Here is a 23686-nt window from a genome sequence, read left to right as displayed (position 1 = left end):
TTTCATTTGGATCCATAGATGATCCTTTGTCTCATGAGAACTGGGTTAAGAAAAAGTGTGTTGGAGATATGATTATAATGGAAAACCAAATACGGTTATTCGTTTTTCAAGGTTTGTTGAATTTAACAACAAGAGTCGAAGCAACACGAGTAGAAGCCGAAGAGGATAAAACCTTAACTACTGTCTCCCTTAATGTTTTGGATCGTTTTGAATTTCAAAGGGATGCAACCACAGTTAATCAACTGAAAGAAAATGCCTCCCCATGGAAAAATATTTTACGGAAGAATTTATTCGGATTTTTGTCACAGTTTCTGAGGCCCAGTATCCCCAATATCCGAAGCGGTATATCTTCAACATCAACCAATGCAACCACAAACACGATAACTACAATGGAAAACTAAGCATATCGACATTCCCGATTATGATGTCAAGTTGTGTTACAACACATGATGGGATTTTTTTAACCCACTACAGGCTTGTATTTTTATGGCTTAATATTTTTGAGTAGTTCTTAGTGTAAAAAATACGGATGGAAACATATACGGAAACTACAAAGTTAACTTCTTCTATAAGTTTTCCTAAAAAAAAGGATAGATCAAGTTATCGATCAACATCGTAGGATCTCAAACTGCAATTGAAGCAAGCGAGGGCGGGAGATGAAAAAATCACTAAATGTCCAAGCATAACATTTGTTTCCATTCAGTGTATCCGTACGGTAGTCTCAATAATATTAGTTTTTTTTGCATTTTGTTTTCATAAGTGATAAGTTATTAACATAACTCCTTAAATAGAGTTTGTGCATAATTTTATCAGTACTTATAAATACTTGTTTGTATCTATATGTCAATATGTTTCATAATCATAATTGATATCTGATACTGAATTACTGATGGTAGACAATTGATATTTGATATTTTGATTATCAATTTATCACAACCACCTTAGTAATAGTTTCCTATTGAAATTAATGAATCAATCCTTATTAGTTGTGATTTGTGAACTGATTACAAGTGATTACGACATCTTTTTATAGGTGACGTTGGCGGACTTCGGATTTTCTTTTTTTTTTTTTCCAAAAAGCTACCAATTTTTCGTTATAATAAACTTTAGCATCTTCATGAAACATATTTTAGGATTTTTTTGTTTTTTTTTGTTTGAGTTTTCTTGTCTTAATATTTTTCTTGATTTAATGCAGGTATGTACAGAACCACCTAGAGCGAGAAAAGAAACATCATGCGTTCTAAAGTGAAGACTAATTTGTTGGTGGCTCAGTTTCAATATATTTCCAGACATAGCTTACTTCTTAGATTTTCTTCCATAAAACAGTTGTAAAAATATTTTTGCATTCTTTTCTCATAAAAATCCTTCCAACTTCTCAATATTCTTTGCCATATATCAAAAAGGAATTTCATTTAGTTTGACCATGTAATAAAATCGTGGTTTATAAACTGCTTCAATTCAGTGTTATAAAGTAAATTTCATTAAGAAAACGCACAATTTATGTGTGCGATTTTTGTTATTTTTTAGCATTAAAAAGCGTTCCGAATTTTTTTTAGCACAAGGTCATCTAAATGTCAGAAACCACTCTGTATGTCAAATAATCACGACAAGTAGAGATGAAGCTAAAGTGAGGATAAGGGTGGATCCCGCCTCCACTAAATTTCTTATAATATATTTAGAACCCTTAAAAATTCTACTATTTGTAGAAAAATATTTATTAATAGCCCCCCTTGAATTATTTTTCTTAGTTTAGCCTCCCATATACATAACTCCGTTCCTGACGACAAGCCCAAGAGAACCAAAATTTTCGATATACATAGCTCCGTTCCTGACAACAAACCCAAGAGAACCAAAATTTTTGATGAACCATTTTTGTCATGTCTTGCTCATCTATGGTTCCGTCTTGGTCATCCAAAGCAGAACTACCATCACCAACATTGTTAATATGTTGAATTAAAAGTTTGTTACCACTAGAGACAAGACCAACTCCTCCAGGTATTAGATTTCGACCTTCGAGAATAGTATCAGTAGGAGGATATTCGAAACTTTTCCAAAAAAAATCATATTTCAAGCCATACAATGTAAAGTTGTCATTATCATGCGTCATTGCGTACGACAATGATTTTTGTATGTCGCGGATCAAGGGTATTTCTTTATTACCAGGCGTGCAGAATCAAGGGTGGGATTGTTAGAGCACTGCTCGGTCGAACTCGCATGTATTGCTATCTCAAGCATGTTTGTCAATGTTAGTGATCAAAACTATAAGTCTTGATTTCTAGTCTACTTATAGCTAAGTCTCGGACTAGGATAGAAAGTGTAGTTGAGCTCAAGACTCCATGGCGATCATCATGCAAAGACGAAAAACTACTCAAGGAACTTGTGCAACTTCATCGACTGAAAGGTATGTAGAGACTTGAATTTATCTATCACTCAAAATTCTATCTACTCTATTTCCTATCGTGAGACAAAAGTCGTATTGCTATATAAACTTTGATTATACACATTTGCTATTTCGAGCCGAGTTTATCTCGCGTATCTATTTCTCGAAATATGTGTTGGTAAGCTTTCGCCTTTTCCAAGTTCATCTTTACTAATGACAAAATTCATATTAAGTTTCAATTACTTAAAAATGGCTTTGACGAAAAATGGTTTGTGAATAACAATCATATAACGTCCTCTAAGAATGTTTCAATGATTGAAATGAGAGTTTAGAATATATAACCTTGGAAGGATATAAACATTGCGTGGTAACACATATGTGTATAAGTCCTTATTCCTTGAACCAAAGTATGTGTACTTTGCTGCTCAGCAAAACCGGAACTAAAGTCTGCGTACCAGTATGCGCACCATCGGAAGTTCACGTCCTGTGAAAATCTGCTGGAGTTTGTGAACTGAAAACAAACTCATTCCGGGTACTTAAGTCCGCGTACCAGTTCGCGTACTTAGGTTGATTATTTTCTAAAAATGATTATTCGTGAACTTAAACTTATATAAACTAAGGAATGCATAATTGCAAACCGTGGCTATAAAGTTCAAGAATTGATTCGAGTGAATCAAATCGTTTTTGGTTCGATTGTGTCTTGTATACTTCTATAAGATCTAAGCAATTGAACAACTCTCTAACTAGTTCATTTGAGTCATTTGAACTAGTTGTGGTAAAGAAGAATATGGTTGATATGGAAGTGCTCATATGGCTAACCATTTGGTTAACTACTGTTGAACTAACTAAGTGTACATGTTTGGGTACGATTACACAAACCTAAATAAACGTGCATTTCATTTGTGTGTAACAAGATAAGTTCGATCTAACGGTTGGAATATATTAGCTTGAATCTAATCAGGTTTTCATCTAAAGGTGAATATTGAATGCTTTGTTACCAAGGTAACTTAGATTGCAAACCCTGATTTGAAAGTCTATATAAAGGAGAACTCTAGCAACTGGGAAACCTAATCTCCACACCTTCTGTGTGATACTAGTTGTATTGGCTAGAGTCGACTTTCCTTTAACCTTAGGTTTCTTCTCGAGACCCTGTAGGCTAACGACTTGAAGACTTTATTGGGATTGTGAAGCCAGACCCAACTATTTTGTTTGTAGTTGCGTGATCTGATCTTGTTGTTTCTATCGTATTTGAGTACAATCGTAAGATTGGCTTGAGATTGATTTCTCCGATAGGCAAGATATAAAAGAAGTCACCAACACCTTCGTCTCATCGTTTGTGATTCGGAAATATCTTCTTTCGCTAGTCGATTAAGATTATTGTGAGGTGATTAATAATTCTAGGATGTTCTTCGGGAATATAGGTCTGGTTTATCAATTGGTTCCTGTTCACCTTGATTTATCAAAAGACGGAACAAAAACTCGTAGGTATTTCTGTGGGAGACAGATTTATCTATTACCGTATACTTTTCTGTGTGATACAGATTTGTTTATTAAAGTCTTCGACTTTGGGTCGTAGCAACTCTTAGTTGTCGGTGAGATCAGCTAAGGGAATCAAGTATGTAGTATCCTGATGGGATTAGAGACGTAAGGACCGCAACTGTACCTTGGATCAGTGTGAGATTGATTGGGGTTCAACTACAGTCCAGACCGAAGTTAGTTTGTAGTAGGCTAGTGTCTGTAGTGGCTTAATACAGTGTGTTCAATATGGTAGGTCCCGGGGTTTTTCTGTATTTGCGCTTTCCACAAAAATTTTGGTGTCTGTGTTATTTCTTTTCCGCATTATATTTTGTTATATAATTGAAATATCACAGGTTGTACGTTGAATCGATCAATTGGGAAATCCTACCTTTGGTTGTTGATTGAAATTTATTGATCCTTGAACATTGGTCTTTGGTACCGTTCAAGTATTTTCTCTTGTATTCAATTAGACTCGCAGATTTATATTTGCTTGAGTAAGTATTGAATCAATAAAGTGAGATATAACTCTTTGATATACTTTTGTTAAGATTGAGTCTGACTGTCTAGTTGATTCTCTTAAAATTATATTGGAGTTTGTCCATACAGATTGTTAAGCGAAATATTGGGTGTGGTTGTTAGACCCCCCGTTTTTTCAATTGGTATCAGAGCAGGAAAACACGTTTAAAGACCTTATAAGTCTGTGTTTGTAGTGATCTGACTCTATGGACAAGAGTACTATCTCTGATAAACACATCACCAGAAATAAAAGTTATGTCTCGGCTGTATCTACTAAAGAGGAAGTTTCGTCAACCTCAAATATAGACGAACCTAGTGTTTTGACGAGACAGACAGACATTGACGTGTGTTATTCCGATTACCCTTCAAAAGAGTCTATCTATACTGATAAAAGGGAAACATCTGAAGAGAGTGAACTGATTCTAAATCTGGTTAGAATCCAAGATGATATATTTAATCGGTTAAAAAAACATGTCGATGTTCTTCTTGGTATTGTAGGAGACTGTAAATTCAAGGAAAATACTGAAGACCATTCTTCACGTATGTTACTCGAGGCAAGCCTCAAAAAGGATGCTTTGGAAATTGAACATTGCTTGAGCAAGCTCTCTTTTCAAGGATGCTCTAAGAAGTCTAACATACCATGTACTTCTACTGCAACTAAAGAAGTTCCAGTTCCAGAAGTAAAATCAAAATCCCTTCCTATTAAAAAGAATGTGCCTGCAAACTCCATTAATCAAGGATGTTGCACATCACATGGGAGGATGAAATCTTCAAATGATGATGTTAAGAAAAAACTTTCTAATTTCAAAAGATCCTGTGATGCAAAAGAGAAACTCTAAGTTGAATAACAATTTCTTTGTTCAATTTCAACACACCTTAGACTTGATTCTCAAAGGTGTATCTGACATTCGCATGTCTAAACCAATTGGTTTCAGTACTCACCCTGTGTATCCTACCAGGAAATTAAGTTCGATGAGTTCCTCAAATGCTCAAATGCATAACAGACGTCTTATCAAAATTCGTCTAAGAAAATAGCAGAAATTTCCCTTCTTCAAAAAGGGAGATAATGATAATGTTTATGGGTAAAAACTGTTTCTGCTGGTTTTGGTAAATGTGGGTGTGTGGATGAGAAACAAATCTAAACTTAAACAAATGCACTGCACGGGAGTACTTTAGATTCGAGAGATCAATCTGTACAATCCTGGCCTAAACCAAGAAATGACCGTTCCAGTCTTGCTTCGATCGCAAAGTGAAGGAGAAGGGTTGGTCTTAGGGAGGGAAGCAAAGAAGGTGTTGAGATCAGAATGGTTAACTCTGAAGGTGTGGCTATTTTATGACTTGTATCAGAATTTGGAATTGGCTTGCGGAATGTAAGCTATCAGTTCTTTGGTGTTTTCTGGATATTGTGTTGTTGTTAACCAAAATTGTTGTCGTTTGGTTGAAATAGGTAGAACCTATTTATACAAGTCATACTGAAAGCACCCTGATCTCGTAGAAAGTGGGAATCATTGAATGATGGAGAAGTGGGGTCGTGTGTAAATGCCACAAAACCATGTTCCACTATGAAGGAGACGGGTTAGTTTACACCCACTACTTCTTGCCGCCACTAACTGCCCTGCTTTCTGACACTTTCTTATAATGGGCATGTTGCACGCCGCACGCTGTAAACCGCCAGACCAATACCCTGATGAGTATCCCCCAGTTTGTGACATGTTTGATGTCTCAAGTGTTTTCGTGGAAAACATGTAGTAGATTACTATGTGTGGCAAGTCAAAGTCAAGAAACTTGCCGCGGGAAAATAACATGTGGCGCTATTAGGCTTGTCTTGGCTAGTCACCTAAGACTTTCCATAGGCCTGTCAATTCTGTGGCGAATTTGGACGGATGAGATTGTAACTCATGAGAAAGGGTGGCCATTGATTATGGCCACATTCTGTTGGCGCCCAATAATAGCGCAATGGGGTCATTGGTACATGCCAATGGCGTAGTGGCATATTTAGCGCATGCCAGTGGCACAGTGGTGCAAGCAAAGCCTGACATAACCATGGGCGCTAGATTTTGGCATATTGGTGTTAGACCCAAATATGGCTTGGCGACATTAGTTATAGTTGCCACATCAATCCCAATGCTCTGGGTAGCATGATTTGGCTTGGTTGGTACAACAACTTCGCCTAAATTAGGGTTTGGCATGCCGAAACCCTAATTAGTGCGTGTGGCATGTGGCCGCGGCATGGTGGCGCTTTTTGTGCAAACGACGCCATAGTCATGCCAAAGGAACTAACTATAGTAAGGCCATAATATAGAAATAGCCACAGGAGCAAGAGTTGTTATGAGTGGCTATGATATGGCGCCATTCCTGGGGTTTCTTGGGTCCCGCATGGCTCGTGGCATGTTGTGGGCCTCAAAGTGCAGTGATTTGAGCCACAACTGGAAATTAGGGTTTCGGTTAATGCACCTAAAGCAGAGTCGTGATTCTAACTAGAGAACCCTAATTTAAGCACATCATGGCGTTGTCCACGAACAAGAGGTAGGTTAGCACGTAGGGCGCTATTTACGGCACGTTGGCATGTTTTGGGATGCTGTCACAAAGTGGCATGTTTGGCGTGGAGGAGTGGCATGTTAGCATGCCGCTCAACTTATTGGCGTAACATGGCGCGTTTGGCACTGTGGCAAGTTTAAAGCAACCTGATTGGTTAATATAAGAGGGGACGTCCAAGCATGGGCGTGGCCACACTTCTAGTGTGCGTGTGGCGGATTTAAAGCGACCTGATTGGTCGATGAGACACAGGGTCGGCAAGTATGAGCCCATCCAATGTCTGGCGGGTTAAAGGCGACCTGATTGGTCGACGGGAAAATAAGGTCGGTCGGGCAACATGGGGCGGGGCCAATTTGCAAATGGTGCCGGCTGGCCTAAGTCATGGCCACACCTCCCTTTGTTGCTGCTCCTATTACGCGGCTCTTTTTGTTCCTTGTTTTATGATTTTGGGTTGGATTTTCCACCTACTAATCCATGGCGGATTAATTGCTTAGTTCGCCGAAGCTTAATTTTGACCAACGGGGTCTAATATATTGCGTAAGGAGCAAAATCCTAATTTCTGCAAATTAATCAGGGTAATATTTGAATCTTGTGAATTATCACAAAATTGATTGAATTCTATGTGTTGACATAGAGTTCTTAAGTTTATTGCCAGAGAGCCGTATGCTTTCTGATTGAGTAATTTTATGCAAGGACCTTAACCTTGATACTTGGAAATCCGCGCTACTCTGCTGCGAGTGAACACAAATTGTCATGCCATATCAATATTAAGGGTTCGGCCGGGGAACATAGCACAGAAAGTATTCAAAGAAACTTATAATACAGGCAAGGCAAGGTGTCGAAATTTACAGAATATCTGGGATTGTTGCTACATGCACCATTCTGGGTAAATTTCATAAGAAAATATTGAGTTGCTCAATAAATGCGCCAGTGAAGAGGTTGAACACTTTACATGGCTCTGTTTCTTTGCAGAGTGACGACATACTAACACAAGGTTTACAATTTTAATCCAGAACTAAAAACCACCATCAACATTAAGCCCCCTGCTTAGATCGTAACAGTGGCATTGTTGCGGGGTAAGCATGAGATGGTGACAAACAAGAGTGAAACAAAAAAGGCAAAACATGCGGAGATTTCCAGAGAGAATTCGACTGACCTTGGCAAGAGGCACGAGTGGTCTATGGTCCTTGCGCCGGCAGCTTGGGACATTGGCGTACTTCCGTCTCGGCTATAGGGTGCTAGTGTTTGGCGTTGCAACTTTGACCACAGAGTATTGGCGATGGTTTGGTCACGGAGCTTTGTGTCATGTTGGCGCTGATTTGGGCGTGTCTGAATCCAAAACGGATTCTTTTTCCTACCCAAACTCTCAAGGTTCCGTGCATTCAAAAGGGATTACCCTCTCTTCTACTTTTGTTCCGTTGGCTTTGCTTCTGTAGCAGGGAGCTTCCTTCCGTCAGCAACCCAGGTGATCCAATTATCCCAGATAGATAAGTATCTAATCCAGTTGTTATCCCATATCATGAGCCTTCATATACGGCAGGCGAAAGAGTTTCTCTTTTTCAGGTTTCTCTTTTATATCTGCATAATATAAAAGACCATTCTGGGCCTTTCTTTTCATATCGATCATCACAGAATTGCGTTCATCTTCTTTTCAGGTATTGCTTCATATCTTCTTGCAGCTTTTCTTTTGTATTATTTCATCATGTAGGTTGTTGATGCAGACATAATGCCTTTCTGCAGTATATGATGGGAACTTCTGGCGATGATCACTCTTCCAGTTCCTCGGAGAAAATCTTTGAAGTTGACAAACCCAGGTTTTTCTACGTCTGAGGAGGTATTAAACAAATCGATCCTCTGTTCCGTGAAGATGGCCGGGTCATACAAGGTATGCCTCTCACTCATCTGCGCATTGTTCGAGGGCGTGCTCAAGCTTTCATGGCTTCGATTGACATGGAGGAGAAATTGAGACATGATGAAGCGTCCCAGTGTGATAAGGCGTCTTAGAAACCAAGTTCCAGAGCTGAAAGGTTCGCTGCTCGACTGAAACGACGAAGGGTTGAGCATAAGAAGCCCCCGGGAGAGAATAAGTTTGATTATCCTGTTCATAACGGTATCGTAATCCTTGACTCTGATGTAGACGAACCAGTGTATCCTGAAGGGGTTGTTGGAGCAGTTTCTGAGAAAGATGTCGGTGCATCCCGCAAGAAGGAAACTGGAACAACTTCGCCAAAGCTGCTGCTGAAACGACTCTTGAAGAGGATACTGAAGATGCTGCTGAAACGGCTTCTGGAGTGGATGTCAGCTGTTGGAGAGGGTGCTGGAGCAAGTGCTTGAGAGAACTCTAGTGGAGGCGCTGCTGACCTTAATATTGGCATTGACAACTAGTTTTCCCAATTCATCATTTCTTTCCGTAGAAGAACAATCTTTTTCGTAACTTGTAGATGTTTTTGATACTTCAGTTTTTTTTTTCATATGACTGGAGCCATGCTTCACCGAGTAATATTCTTTCATTCATGCTGCTTTGATAATTTCATATCTTTAATTGGATGAATGAATAAAATCTCCGAAAGAATTCCAAAACCCCTTTTTGCGAAAAACAAGTTCTTCCATTATTCCAAAGCGATTCAGCGAATGGAAAATCAAAACGCATAAATAGCGCAACAATAATGCTAGCTGGCGTGTCGCATCACGTTTGGCTACTTCCACAATAACGCCTCCACATGCCGTTGGCAACCGTAACTCAAAGCAGGGGAAACAGTAGCAATAGTTAAGGGTTTGACCAACCTTTTATCGAACTTTCCCTTGTAATTACACAGGATGCCTGTGGCATGCCGCCTGGGTATGTAGAAGTCTGAGCTGCCACAAGCTGGGAAACCCGTCGTGAGAAGTAGAGAAAACTCATCAGACGAAAGTTGAAGCCAGATGTTCTTATATCGCCACTTGATGATCTTCTTCCTTGCATATTTCCTTCTTCAGTACCTTTGAATAATATTTTTTTTGCAGGGTTTGATTTTTTCCGGTTTCGAATTGATGGGTAACGACTTTGTGAGGGTTTGGCTTTACTTGGTGCTTCTCCCTTTGAGATTCAGGAAAACTTATTTTTTGAAAGAAAAATACTTTTAATTAAAGTCGAAAGCCTAATTATGAATGCAAGCAGTGCAATCATTTTGCATGAAAGGAAAATTGTGAAGGAAATACTAAGAAGAATTTTGAGGCAAGAGGTGGCGTGACTTTTTATACTTTTAAGGGTTTGAGCCACCGGGCATGTATTACTATGCCTTCTAACTTTTCCGTGTTGATGAGCTTGCAGTAGCCTCCCAAAATAACTTATGCTACTAGGCATGGTTCGTCTGTGGAGTCGGATGAAGGAGGCTGAGCGGAAACTTTCACTACCATGTCTCCAACATGGAATGGGTTTTGATGTTGCGACGCTATTTGATTCTTGGATCCATTATTGTTGACTAAGACATCTTCCAAACTTTTGAGGAAACACTTAAAGGGGCCGTCATTCCATTCACACCTTCCAATGACGCCCGGGTTGATAATTGGATCTAGTCCCCAGGCTTGGGAGGGAGGAGAAGTGACTGGTTTCAGAAAAGGTTGTTCAATGAGACTTACTTGTGTCCAAAATCTGCATATGTACGTTGATGGGATTTCTCCAGGCAGCTGGGTTACATTGGCAAGTTGTAGATACGGCAACATGTAGTCCTCAGGGTCGGACGGCTTGTTGGAAATTCTTTCAGGTACGGACACCGGCAGAGGACATACTCATAATTTTTCTTTATTGTTATGCACCCACGAGCGCCCCAGAATCATGTCATGATTTGGGCATTCTTTGACAATGTGGAATTTGCCATGTGTTAAAGCATCTCCCACCTTGATTTCGAGATTGATGTAGACGTAAGCATTCATTGCTTCTCCTTCTGGGTTTTTGACCACAATTGGGGAGTGAGTAGCGTCTTGCTTTGAAACCCCTGCAGATCTCAAAGTTTTGACAGTAACAATGTTGAAGTCGGAGGCCGCGTCGATTAGATGCTATCGAACTCGACATCCTTCAGGTGAGCAGTAATCGGGATTTAGGAATGGCTTCTTCGACAGAGAAAAGTCGTTTGCCCGACACAACGCAATTGAGGGATGCAAATATGTCTTGAAGCTGCACCTTGGAGAAATAGAGGATTTCGCATACAAGTTGCATCATGGACTGCACAGTTTTGTGAACGGAGTCCCCAGAAAGCATACAACTCCTGATTAGAAGAGGATCTCTGTGAACTCCCTCATTGCCCAGTTGAAGTTCCCCCGCTTCTACTGTCCCCATCTTGATGGCATCATCCTGAATCCATGCTTCCAAAAGTTCAATTACCTCCTCGATTGGGAATGGGAAATCCAGGGAAGCTTCTCCGGCTTCTTGGTGTTGCACAGGGGCTTTAGGCACGGCCTTTCGAGGTGAAGCCGCCTGATGTGCTGGTGCTGCACGCTTGGATGGTTGTTCTGATGCTGGAGCTTTCTTTTTTCCTCCTTCACCCACCACGCTTACAGAGGGGCCAGTGCTATATTGCTTGTTGATGAGGCGTCTGTTTCGTCGAGTTTCGCGTGCGTCTTCACTCTTGGCCGGCCTGGTTCTTTCTAACAATGCTGGTGCTGTTGTGGCCGACCACTTAGCGGCTTAATGAAGTTCAGAGAATGTCTCCCAATAAGGCGCGGTAAATGGGAATCATTCCATTGATGCAGGACTCCACCAATTGTTGCTCAGTTACGTTTGGGTCGTGACAATCCAGTGCCTGAATTCTGAATCTTTTGACGTAATCATCTGGATGTTCATTGTTTCGTTGGAACATCCTTCCTAAGTCTGAAAAGGTGATTTGCTCAGACACAAAGAAATACTTCTTGTAGAAAACTGCAACCATCTCACACCAGTTGGATATGTTGTTTGGTGCAATGTTGTTGTACCAGGTGTACGCTCTTCCAGTAAGTGACTTTGAAATTTTTTTCAAGCGGAGGACATGATTGTATTCGTGCTCATCCAAGGATTCTAAAAATCGAGAGATATGTTCACGCGCATTACCAGTGCTGGCATAAAATGAGAATTGAGGAGAAGAATATCCCCTCGGAAGAGGAACTCTTTGCACATCAGGAGGATACGGAGGTTGATGCTGGTGCATGTCCACCGGGTTTTCTCTGTCTCGATTTCGGAGAAGTCGTTCCAAATCTTCACGTGTGACAAAATTGGATGGCTGATTTCTCTCCAATGGGAGGGCCTCTTCATCTACAAGGGTGCGCCCTGCTGAGGTACTGGCACCAGGGGTATTAAAAGTGCTCCTCATTGGCTCTGGTCGGCGTGGTTCCTGCGGTAACCGCTCCATTAGTGTTTTGAGAAAAGTAAGCACCTCCTTCTGAGTTGAAGCCATGTCTGTCCGAGCCTTAGCCAGAACTTCCTGTCTTTCCATCAAATCAGCAATGGTGATATGGGGTTGGCCTCCTCTGGTTCCTCCAGTCTCTCGTCCTGATGATGGAGTGGCGGCGGCTCTGGTGACAACTGGGGGCGTCACGCTAGAAGAAATATTGGGGGTGGCGGCAGCGGCTCTGGCTCTGATGATCGGAGGTGTAACGCCTGAGGGAACGTTTCTTGCTACGCTGGTGTTGATCATGATGAAAGGTGGTAAATTGATGTCACCGGAAGGAATGTTGATACCAAGGATGTTTTCAGCGTCAGTGGCCTCAGGGTTTGTTGCTGATCCGGACCTGAGCTCTACCATCTTGAAATTGGGATTGGAAAAATTAAAATTTGGAATTGATATCGCAACCGAGAGATTAATCTCCCACTGTGGTCGCCAGTTGTTTATGGGTAAAAACTGTTTCTGCTGGTTTTGGTAAATGTGGGTGTGTGGATGAGAAACAAATCTAAACCTTAAACAAATGCACTGCACGGGAGTACTTTAGATTTGAGAGATCAATCTGTACAATCCTGGCATAAACCAAGAAATGGTCGTTCTAGTCTTGCTTCGGTCGTAAAGTGAAGGATAAGGGTTGGTCTTAGGGAGGGAAGCAAAGAAGGTGTTGAAATCAGAATGGTTAACTCAGAATGGTTAAGTTGCAGAATGTAAGTTATCAGTTCTTTGGTGTTTTCTGGATACTGTGTTATTGTTAACCAAAAATGTTGTCGTTTGGTTGAAATAGGTAGAACCTATTTATACAAGTCATATTGAACGCACCTTGATCTCGTAGAAAGTGGAAATCATTGAGTGATGGAGAAGTGGGGTCGTGTGTAAATTTCATAAAACCACGTTCCCACTATGAAGAAGACGGGTTAGTTTACACCCACTACTTCTTGCCGCCACTAACTTCCCTGCTTTCTGACACTTTCTTATAATGGGTGTGTTGCACGTCGCAAGCTGTAAACCATCAGACCAATACCCTGATGAGTATCCCCCAGTTTGTGACATGTTTGATGTCTCGAGTGTTTTCGTGGAAAACATGTAGCAGATTGTTATGTGTGGCAAGTCAAAGTCAAGAGACTTGCCGCAGGAAAATAACATGTGGCGCTATTAGGCTTGTCTTGGCTAGTCACCTAAGACTTGCCACAGGCCTGTCAATTCTATGGCGAATTTGGACGGATGAGATTGTAACTCATGAGAAAGGGTGGCCATTGATTATGGACACATTCTGTTGGCACCCAATAATAGCGCAATGGCGTCATTGGTACATATCAATGGCGTAGTGGCATATTTAGCGCATGCCAATGGCACAGTGGTGCAAGAAGCGCCTGGCGTAGCTATGGCCGCTAGATTTTGGCATATTGGTGTTAGACCCAAATATGGCTTGGCGACATTAGTTATAGTTGCCACATCAATCCCAATGCTCTGGGTAGCATGATTTGTCTTGGTTGGTAGAACAACTTCTCCTAAATTAGGGTTTGGCATGCCGAAACCCTAATTAGTGCGTGTGGCATGTGGCCGCGGCATGGTGGCGCTTTTTGTGCAAACGACGCCATAGTCATGCCAAAGGAACTAACTATAGTAAGGCCATAATGTAGAAATATCCACAGGAGCAAGAGTTGCTATGAGTGTCTATGATATGGCGCCATTCCTGGGGTTTCTTGGGTCTCGCATGGCTCGTGGCAGGTTTTTATGGGGCCCAAAGTGGTATGATTTGAGTCACAACTGGAAATTAGGGTTTTGGTTAATGCGCCTAAAGAAGAGTCGTGCTTCTGACTAGAAAACCCTAATTTAAGCACATCATGGCGTTGGCCAGAGGTAGGTTAGCACGTAGGGCGCTATTTACGGCACGTTGGCATGTTTTGGGATGCTGCCACAAAGTGGCATGTTTGGCGTGGCGGAGTGGCATGTTGGCATGCCGCTCAACTTATTGGTGCACCATGGCACGTTTGGCATGTTGGTGCGGTTTTTGGAAAGCCAATTGGCTTTATGACCATCTGGCGCAGTTTCCCCCTTTTTTTAACCCTGCGGCAAGTTTAGAGCAACCTGATTGGTTAATATAAGAGGGGACGGCCAAGCATGGGCTTGGCCACACTTTTAGTGTGCTTGTAGCGGATTTAAAGTGACCTGATTGGTCGATGAGAAACAGGGCCGGAAAGTATGGGCCCAGCCAACATGTGGCGGGTTTAAGACGACCTGATTGGTCGACGGGAAAATAAGGTCGGTCGGGAAACATGGGGCATGGAAAATTTGCAAATGGCGTCGGCTGGCTTAATGCATGGCCACACCTCCCTTTGCTGCTGCTCCTATTCCGCGGCTCTTTTTATTTTGGGTAGGATTTTGCACCTACTAATCCATGGCGGATTAATTGCTTAGTTCTCCTAAGCTTAATTTTGACCAACGGGGTCTAATATATCGCGCAAGGCGCAAAACCCTAATTTCTGTAAATTAATCAGGGTAATATTTGAATCTTGTGAATTATCACAAAATTGATTGAATTCTATGTGTTGACACAAAGTTCTTTAAGTTTATTGCCAGAGAGTCGTATGCTTTCTGATTGAGTACTTTTATGCAAGGACCTTAACCTTGATACTTGGAAATCCGTGCTACTCTGCTGCGAGTGAACACAAATTGTCATGCCATATCAATATTAAGGGTTCATACGGGGAACATAGCACAGAAAGTATTCAAAGAAACTTATAATACAGGCAAGGCAAGGTGCCGAAATTTACAGAATATCTGTGATTGTTGCTACATGCACCATTCTGGGTAAATTTCATAAGAAAATATTGAGTTGCTCAATAAATTCGCCAGTGAAGAGGTTGAACACTCATCACTTTTACATGGCTTCGTTTCTTTGCAGAGTGACGGCATACTAAACGCAAGGTTTACAATTTTAACCCTGAACTAAAAACCACCATCAACAGATACAGTTGATGTATCAGGAGAAAAGACCAAAGATAATGATATAAGAAATAACCTAAAGGAGTTAATTAAAGGTTATAAAGAAATCGTCAACAGGTTGTCAACTTCCTCTAGCCGAAATTCTTCAGGTAAGAATCGATACTATGAGTCATATTTTGCTAACAATAAAAATTATGACAACTTTTCACATCATAATGGTTTTTCTCCAAAGACTAAAGAAAGAAGGATGACCGAAAACAATATTCATTTAATGAGCTAAAGACTCACACTTGTGTTAATTAATCACAAGGTTGAATTCTCACTGAAAAAAATCCTGGTTGAGTGAGAATTGATTAGGTATATTTATCGGCAAAGTGTCACTGATTGTATAGCTAATTTCCTATCGTTCTTAGATGGATTATCAGTTACAAACACTTTTACATGAGTATTTTTCTGTTTATTCTTTCTTTGCTATTTTTTTTTTCTATTTTTTCTTCTTTGCTTTCGATCTTAGTTTTTTTGAAGAGCTAAGATGTATGGAATTTTTCTTGCAACAAGATGTTGTGCAATCCATCTTCACAAATGACCTTTTTGATTGGGGGTTTTGTGGACTCTCTTCTTACGGGCACACGTACGGTTTCTGGGTTCATTCACAAACCGATCTTGCAAACCCTAAGTCTTCCCGAAATCGTTTATATACCCTTCCTATTGAGTTGAATTATCTCACTCTAGGCTTTCGATTATCAATGGATTCTTCCTGATGCTCTTGGTATTTACATGAAGACTTCGTTGATCATGTGGTATATTTCGAATTTGATGAAAAGAATGGAACCTTTGTTGAAGTTGAAGGATCGTTTCCTCAATCTCCTGATTCCTACTCAGATATTGAGGATGTTGAAGAGATTTCGACTGAAGTGGTTCTTGACTTTCTCAAAAACTTTGAGGATGAAAAACAACAACTTGTTGATACAATGAAGTGTCTTGATGTGGTAAGAACTGAGTTGAAAAAGGTTAATTCTGACCTTTTTCTCATGAAGTCACATGTTAAAGACTTCTCAATAAGGATATCCACTCTGAAGACCCATAGGATGCTGCCAATCACAAGCTAAAAGATCTCAAGACTCATGAGGATATTGAACCTTCTGTTTAAATTCAGTTCATGATCGATATCTTAGGAGACTATTTTTGTTTATTAGCTTGTTGGTTTTATTTGTCTAGTAAATCTTCTTGTGAGAATTTTATTTATTGTGTTTTAGGAAGAATAACTAGTTTTGGAATAGCCATTATTGTGATTACACATAGCTATGTCCAATGTTTTCATCTTCATTATTTTAGGTTTATTTGTTTAAATTCTAAAATTGTTTGGAAGATGATTTTTGCAGTATTAATCTTTATGGTTTTATATATTTCAATATGTTATGGGATATGTGTGTTTGCGTCCGTGAACTATGATTGTCCCATACTTTGTCAAAACTTAAGTCTTTCATATGTCGATATGCATGTATTGATAAAAGAATGAATGAACTTTTGACATTACAAAAGTTAAAAGCCTTTTATGTCATATTTTGATGGAAGAAAGGATAAAACTTTTGTTTACGAGGATTTTGTATATTGTATGTCATAGTGCAAATAGTGATGAAAATTGGACGAATCCTTGCCTATTCCGCAGTATTGATCTTCCCTGATCCATATTTTTTATGTATATACTGTGCGGCTCCTTAAGTTCTCTTATGTTGAGCATTTCCGATTAAATTAATCATGGTTTTTCTTGTGGTTAATTTAATTGAGTATTTTTTGGATTCAAATTCGTATTCGTATGTGATTTGTTATGTCCAAAGAAATACTTCTTTTCTTGTGAAAGTAAGGTCGCTCTTGTTGTTCTTTCGGGAATGACATTTTATGGGGGAGAGTTCTTAATTGAACTTGTGCTTAATTGCCAAATCTTTGTGGGAAGTGCGACTGTGGAATATTATAGGGGTTATCTTGTATCTTTATAAACTCCTTGATGAAAGCATTTAGCTTCGGCTATATGATTGCATCTAAAAACTTGATATGTGCTTCCTTTTGGTCATGAAATGTCTCTATGGAAATTTCATTAGGATCCCACTAGTTTTCGTACCTTTGCCAATTTTATTGACAAAAAAAGGGAGAATTAATGTGTAGTTCACACTACAAATACATATGGTTTTTGGATCATTATGTAAGGGGGAGTGGTTTCCATGTGAGATGGAGTATTGACTAAGGAGGAGTGATACATATCACCATAGTATTGTTGTCGAAGTTGTAATAAAATTGAACTTTGATGTTGTATAATAATACTATGACACTGTTAACAATGATTAAGAATTCTTGTTTTCTCATTGTTATAGCTACAAATTTTCAACAACGATGATACTAATCATACAACCTTTGGAATCATTGGAGTACTTGGAATTGACGAAGATTTCGAGTAATGTTGAAGAACCAAGGAGATCAGACATGTGGAAGAGAAGCTACAAAGTTTATTTATGTATTTTGTATTCCATATGTATTGATAGTTTTGTCACTAAAATTGACAAAGGGGGAGATTTTTAGAGCACTGATCGGTCGAACTAGCATGCGTTGTTATCTCAAGCATGTTTGTCAATGTTAGTGATCAAAACTATAAGTCTTGATTTCTAGTCTACTTATAGCTAAGTCTCGGACTAGGATAGAAAGTGTAGTTGAGCTCAAGACTTCATGGCGATCATCATACAAAGACGAAGAACTACTCAAGGAACTTGTGGAACTTCATCGACTAAAAGGTATATGGAGACTTGAACTTATCTGCCACTCAAAAGTCTATATACTCTATCTCCTATCTTGAGAAAAAAGTCGTATTGCTATATAGACTTTGATTATACACATTTGTTAGAGCACTGTTCGGTCAAACTCGCATGTGTTTCTATCTCAAGCATGTTTGTCAATGTTAGTGATCAAAACTATAAGTCTTGATTTCTAATCTCTTATAGATAAGTCTTGGACTAGGATAGTAAGTGTAGTTGAGCTCAAAGACTTCATGGCGATTCATCATACAAGTAGAAGATCTACTCAAGGAACCGGTGGAACTTCTCGACAAAAAGGTATGTGGAGACTTGAACTTATCTGTCACTCAAAAGTCTATCTATTCTATCTCCTACTCTTTGAGACAAAAGTTGTATGCTATATATGTAGACTAGATCATACGCATTTGGTATTTCGAGCCGAATATACCTCGCCTATCTATATATCGAAATATGTGTTGGTAAGCTTTTCGACCAAGTTTATCTTTACCTAGTGACGAAAGTCATGAATATTTCAATCACTTTGAAAATTGCTTTGACGAGAAATAGTGTAACAACTATATAACGTCCTCTAAGAATGTTTCAATGATTGGAATGAGAGTTTAGATTACATAACCAATGGATTCCTTGAATCGAAGTTTTCGAACTTTGTTGATCAAGAGAACCGGAAGTATGGCAAGTGCCAAGTCCGCGAACTCAGTCCGCGAACTGCCGAAGTTCTCAAACCCGAGAATTTCTGCTGGAGTTGACAAACTACTTGCGTGAGCCAAGTCCGCGAACCTAGTCCGCGAACCCAGTAGTTCTCGAACCCGAGAATTTCTGCTGGAGTTTGTAAACTCTATCCGTGTCTTAAGTCTGCGAACCTAGTCTGCGAACTTGAGAAGGATATATATCTAAAGATGATTTCTGAACTTAATCTTAAAAGACTAAGGAATGCATTTGCAAACCGTGGCTATTAAAGTTCATGAACCGATTCGAGTGAATCAAATCATCTTTGCTTCAATTGTGTCTTGTATAGTTACATAAGATTTCCCTGCAGTTGAACAACTCTCTTAACTAGTTCATTTGAGTCAATTGAACTAGTTATGGTGAAGAAGAATATGGTTGGTATGAAACGCTCATATGGTTAACCTCTTTGGGTAGACTATTTTTGAACCAACAATGTACACGTTTAGGTGCGGTTAACAAACCTAGAAGCGTACAGTCATTTGTCTATGACAAGCTAAGTTTTCGATCTAACGGTTGAGAAATATAAGCTTGAATCTAAATCAGGTTTTCTTCTAACGATGAATATTGATTGCTTTGTAACTAAGGAAAAACCCTGATTTGAAAGGCTATATAAAGGAGACATCTAGTGTTGTGCGAAACTAATCCCCACACCTTACGTGTGATACTAGTTTGCGTGCTAGAGTCGTTTCTCCTTTAACCTTTGGTTTTCTTCTTCTAAAACCAGGTTAACGACTTAAAGACTTCATTTGGATTGTGAAGCCAGACCGATACTACTTTTATCGTAGTTGTGTGATCTGATCTTGCATCTTCTATCGTAACAGTACAATCATATTGATTGGCTTGAGATCGTGAGAGTTCTCCAATAGGCAAGATATAAAAAATAATCACAAACACCTTCGTCTCATCGTTTGTGATTCCACTACATCTTGTTTCGCTACCATACGATTAAGATTGTTGTGAGGTCATTGATTAATCTAGGATGTTCTTCGGGAATATAAGATCGTATTATCAATTGGTTCATGTTCACCTTGATTATTATCAAAATACGGAACAAAAACTTTTAGGGTTTTTCTGTGGGAGACAGATTAATCCTTTGATAGACTTATCTGTGTGAGACAGATTTATTTATTGTTAAAGCCTGCGATTTTGGGTCGTAGCAACTCTTAGTTGTGGGTGAGATCAACTAAGGGACCAAGTGCGCAGTATCCTGCTGTGATCAGAGGCGTAGGGAGTACAACTGTACCTTGGATCAGTGAGAGACTGATTGGGGTTCAACTATAGTCCAGTCCGAAGTTATCTTGGAGTAGGCTAGTGTCTGTAGCGGCTTAATACAGTGTGTATTAAATCTGGACTAGGTCCTGGGGTTTTTCTACATTTGCGATTTCCCCGTTAACAAAATTATGGTGTCTGTGTTATTTATATTTCCGCATTATATTTGTTTATATAATTGAAATAATACAGATTGTGCGTATAAATCAATCAATTGGAAATCCGACCTTTGGTTGTTGATTAATATTGATTGATCCCTGGAAATTGGTCCTTGGTACCGTCCAAGTTATTCCTTGTGTTTGATTATAGACTCGCTGATTTCTATTAGCTTGAGTGAATCAAAACAAGAGAGAGATATTAACTCCTTGAGATACTTTTATCTAGATTGAGTCTGACTGTCTAGTTGATTCTCTAGTAAGTGTTTCGGAGTTAGTCCATATCGAAATATTGGGTGGTGTTGTTAGACCCCCGCTTTTTGAATTGGTATCAGAGCAGGCAAACACGTTCAAAACCTTACAAGTCTGTGTTTGTAGCGATCTGACTCTATGGACAGCTGTGCTATCTTAGTAAACGTACCACCAGTCTTTGATGGCTCAAAATACTCAGGGTGGAAAGTTTCTATGTGTGCTTATCTTCAAGCTTGTGATTTTCAAACCTGGGTACGTATGTTAAAGGCTATGATCCTCCGGTTAATACAAAATGAGATGTATCTATACCTAAGGATGTTGGTAGTTATAGTCCTGAAGAATCTCTTACTGCAATGCAAAACTCTAACGGATAAAATGCTATCAGAAAGGCTGTTACCCCAGACCTTCAGCACTATGTGTCTACATGCACTAAGTCTAAAGATGCCTGAGATATCTTAGAAATTGTATTTGAAGACAAGAAATACGTTTCTAAGAAGCATGCCATCAATGGAGGAAATAACCTCAACACCCTCTCCATGAATACCTCTCTTGGACAGGTGACAATTCATGATCCAAATTTTGTTCAGACCTTTGCATTCAATGTTGTTTCCGAGACAAGTAAATCCTCTAATGTGTCTTGGGTCGATGAGTGTTTTTCTAATGATAATAGGTTTGATAAACCATTGTTCACAGAAAGGATCAAGGAATTTGTATGGTTTTCGGATCATTATGTAAGGGGGAGTGGTTTTCATGTGAGATGGAGTATTAACTAAGGGGGAGTGATACATATCACCATAGTATTATTGTTGAAGTTGTGATACAATTGGACTTTGACACTGTGTAATAATACTATGACATTGTATAACAATGATCGAGACCGATGCTTTCTCATTGTTCTAGCTACGGATCTTCAACAACGGTGATGTTAAACTTACAACCTATGGGATCATTGGAGTACTTGAAAGTGAGGAATATTTCGAGGAATGTTGAAGATTAGACATGTGGAATAGGAGCTACTAAAGTTTCATTATCTTTTTTTGCATTCCAGATAGTTTTGTCACTAAAATTGACAAAGGGGGAGATTGTTAGAGCACTGCTCGGTCAAAGTCGCGTGCGTTGCTATCTCAAGCATGTTTGTCAATGTTAGTGATCAAAAGTATAAGTCTTGATTTCAAGTCTCTTATATCTAAGTATCAGACTAGGAAAGTAAGTGTAGTTGAGCTCAAGGACTTCATGGCGATTCACCATACAAGTAGAAGATCTACTCAAGGAACCGGTGGAACTTCTCGACAAAAAGGTATGTGGAGACTTGAACTTATCTGTCACTCAAAAGTCTATCTATTCTATCTCCTACTCTTTGAGACAAAGGTCGTATGCTATATATATAGACTAGATCGTACACATTTGGTATATCGATCCGAGTATACCTCGCCTATCTATATATCGAAATATGTGTTGGTAAGCTTTTCGCTTCGACCAAGTTTATCTTTACCTAGTGACGAAAATCATGAATATTTGAATCACTTTGAAAATTGCTTTGACGAGAAATAGTGTAACAACTGTATAACGTCCTCTAAGAATGTTTCAATCATTGGATTGAGAGTTTAGATTACATAACCAATGGATTCCTTGAACCGAAGTTTTCGAACTTTGTTGATCAAGAGAACCGAAAGTATGGAAAGTGCCAAGTCCGCGAACTTAGTTCGCGAATTGCCGAAGTTCTCAAACCCGAGAATTTCTGTTGGAGTTGACAAACTACTTGCGTGAGCCAAGTCCGCGAACCGGCGTAGTTCTCAAACCCGAGAATTTCTGCTAGAGTTTGTAAATTCTATCCGGTGTCTTAAGTCCGTGAACCTAGTCTGCGAACTTGAGAAGGTTATATATCTAAAGATGATTTCTGAACTTAATCTTAAAAGACTAAGGAATGCATTTGCAAACCGTGGCTATTAAAGTTCATGAACCGATTCGAGTGAATCAAATCATCTTTGCTTCAATTGTGTCTTGTATAGTTACATAAGATTTCCTTGCAGTTGAACAACTCTCTTAACTAGTTCATTTGAGTCAATTGAACTAGTTATGGTGAAGAAGAATATGGTTGGTATGAAACGCTCATATGGTTAACCTCTTTGGGTAGACTATTGTTGAACCAACAATGTACACGTTTGGGTGCGGTTAACAAACCTAGAAGCGTACAGTCATTTGTGTATGACAGTTTAACGACTTAAAGACTTCATTGGGATACTAGTTTGCGTGCTAGAGTCGTTTCTCCTTTAACCTTTGGTTTTCTTCTTCTAAAACCAGGTTAACGACTTAAAGACTTCACTAGGATTGTGAATCCAGACCGAACTACTTTTATCGTAGTTGTGTGATCTGATCTTGCATCTTCTATCGTAACAATACAACCATATTGATTGGATTGAGATCGTGAGAGTTCTCCGATAGGCAAGATATAAAAAGTAATCACAAACACCTTCGTCTCATCGTTTGTGATTCCACGACATCTTGTTTCACTACCATACGATTAAGAATGTTGTGAGGTGATTGATTAATCTAGGTTTTTCTTCGGGAATATAAGACCGAATTATCAATTGGGACCTGTTCACCTTGATTATTATCAAAAGAGAACAAAAACTTTTAGGGTTTTTCTGTGGGAGACAGATTGATCCTTTGATAGACTTGTCTGTGTGATACAAATTTGTTTATTGTTAAAGCCTGCGATTTTGGGTCGTAGCAACTCTTAGTTGTGGGTGAGATCAGCTAAGGGAACCAAGTATGCAGTATCCTGCTGGGATCAGAGGCGTAGGGAGTACAATTGTACTTTGGATCAGTGGGAGACTGACTGAGGTTTAACTATAGTCCAGTCCGAAGTTAGCTTGGAGTAGGCTAGTGTATGTAGCGGCTTAATACAGTGTGTATTCAATCTGGACTAGGTCCCGGGGTTTTTCTGCATTTGCGGTTTCCTCGTTAACAAAATTCTGGTGTTTGTATTATTTCTATTTCCGCATTATATTTGTTTATATAATTGAAATAATACAGGTTGTGCGTTTGAATCAATCAACTGGAAATCCGACCTTTGGTTGTTGATTGATCCTTGGACATTGGTCTTTGGTACCGTCCAAGTTATTCCTTGTGTTTGATTATAGACTCGCTGATTTCTATTAGCTTGAGTGAATCAAAACAAGAGAGAGATATTAA

The sequence above is a fragment of the Papaver somniferum genome, chromosome 7, assembly GCF_003573695.1.
Source record: "Papaver somniferum cultivar HN1 chromosome 7, ASM357369v1, whole genome shotgun sequence".
Lineage (NCBI taxonomy): Eukaryota > Viridiplantae > Streptophyta > Magnoliopsida > Ranunculales > Papaveraceae > Papaver > Papaver somniferum.
The sequence above is the reverse complement of the archived record's forward strand: the minus strand, read 5'-3'. Positions refer to the sequence as shown.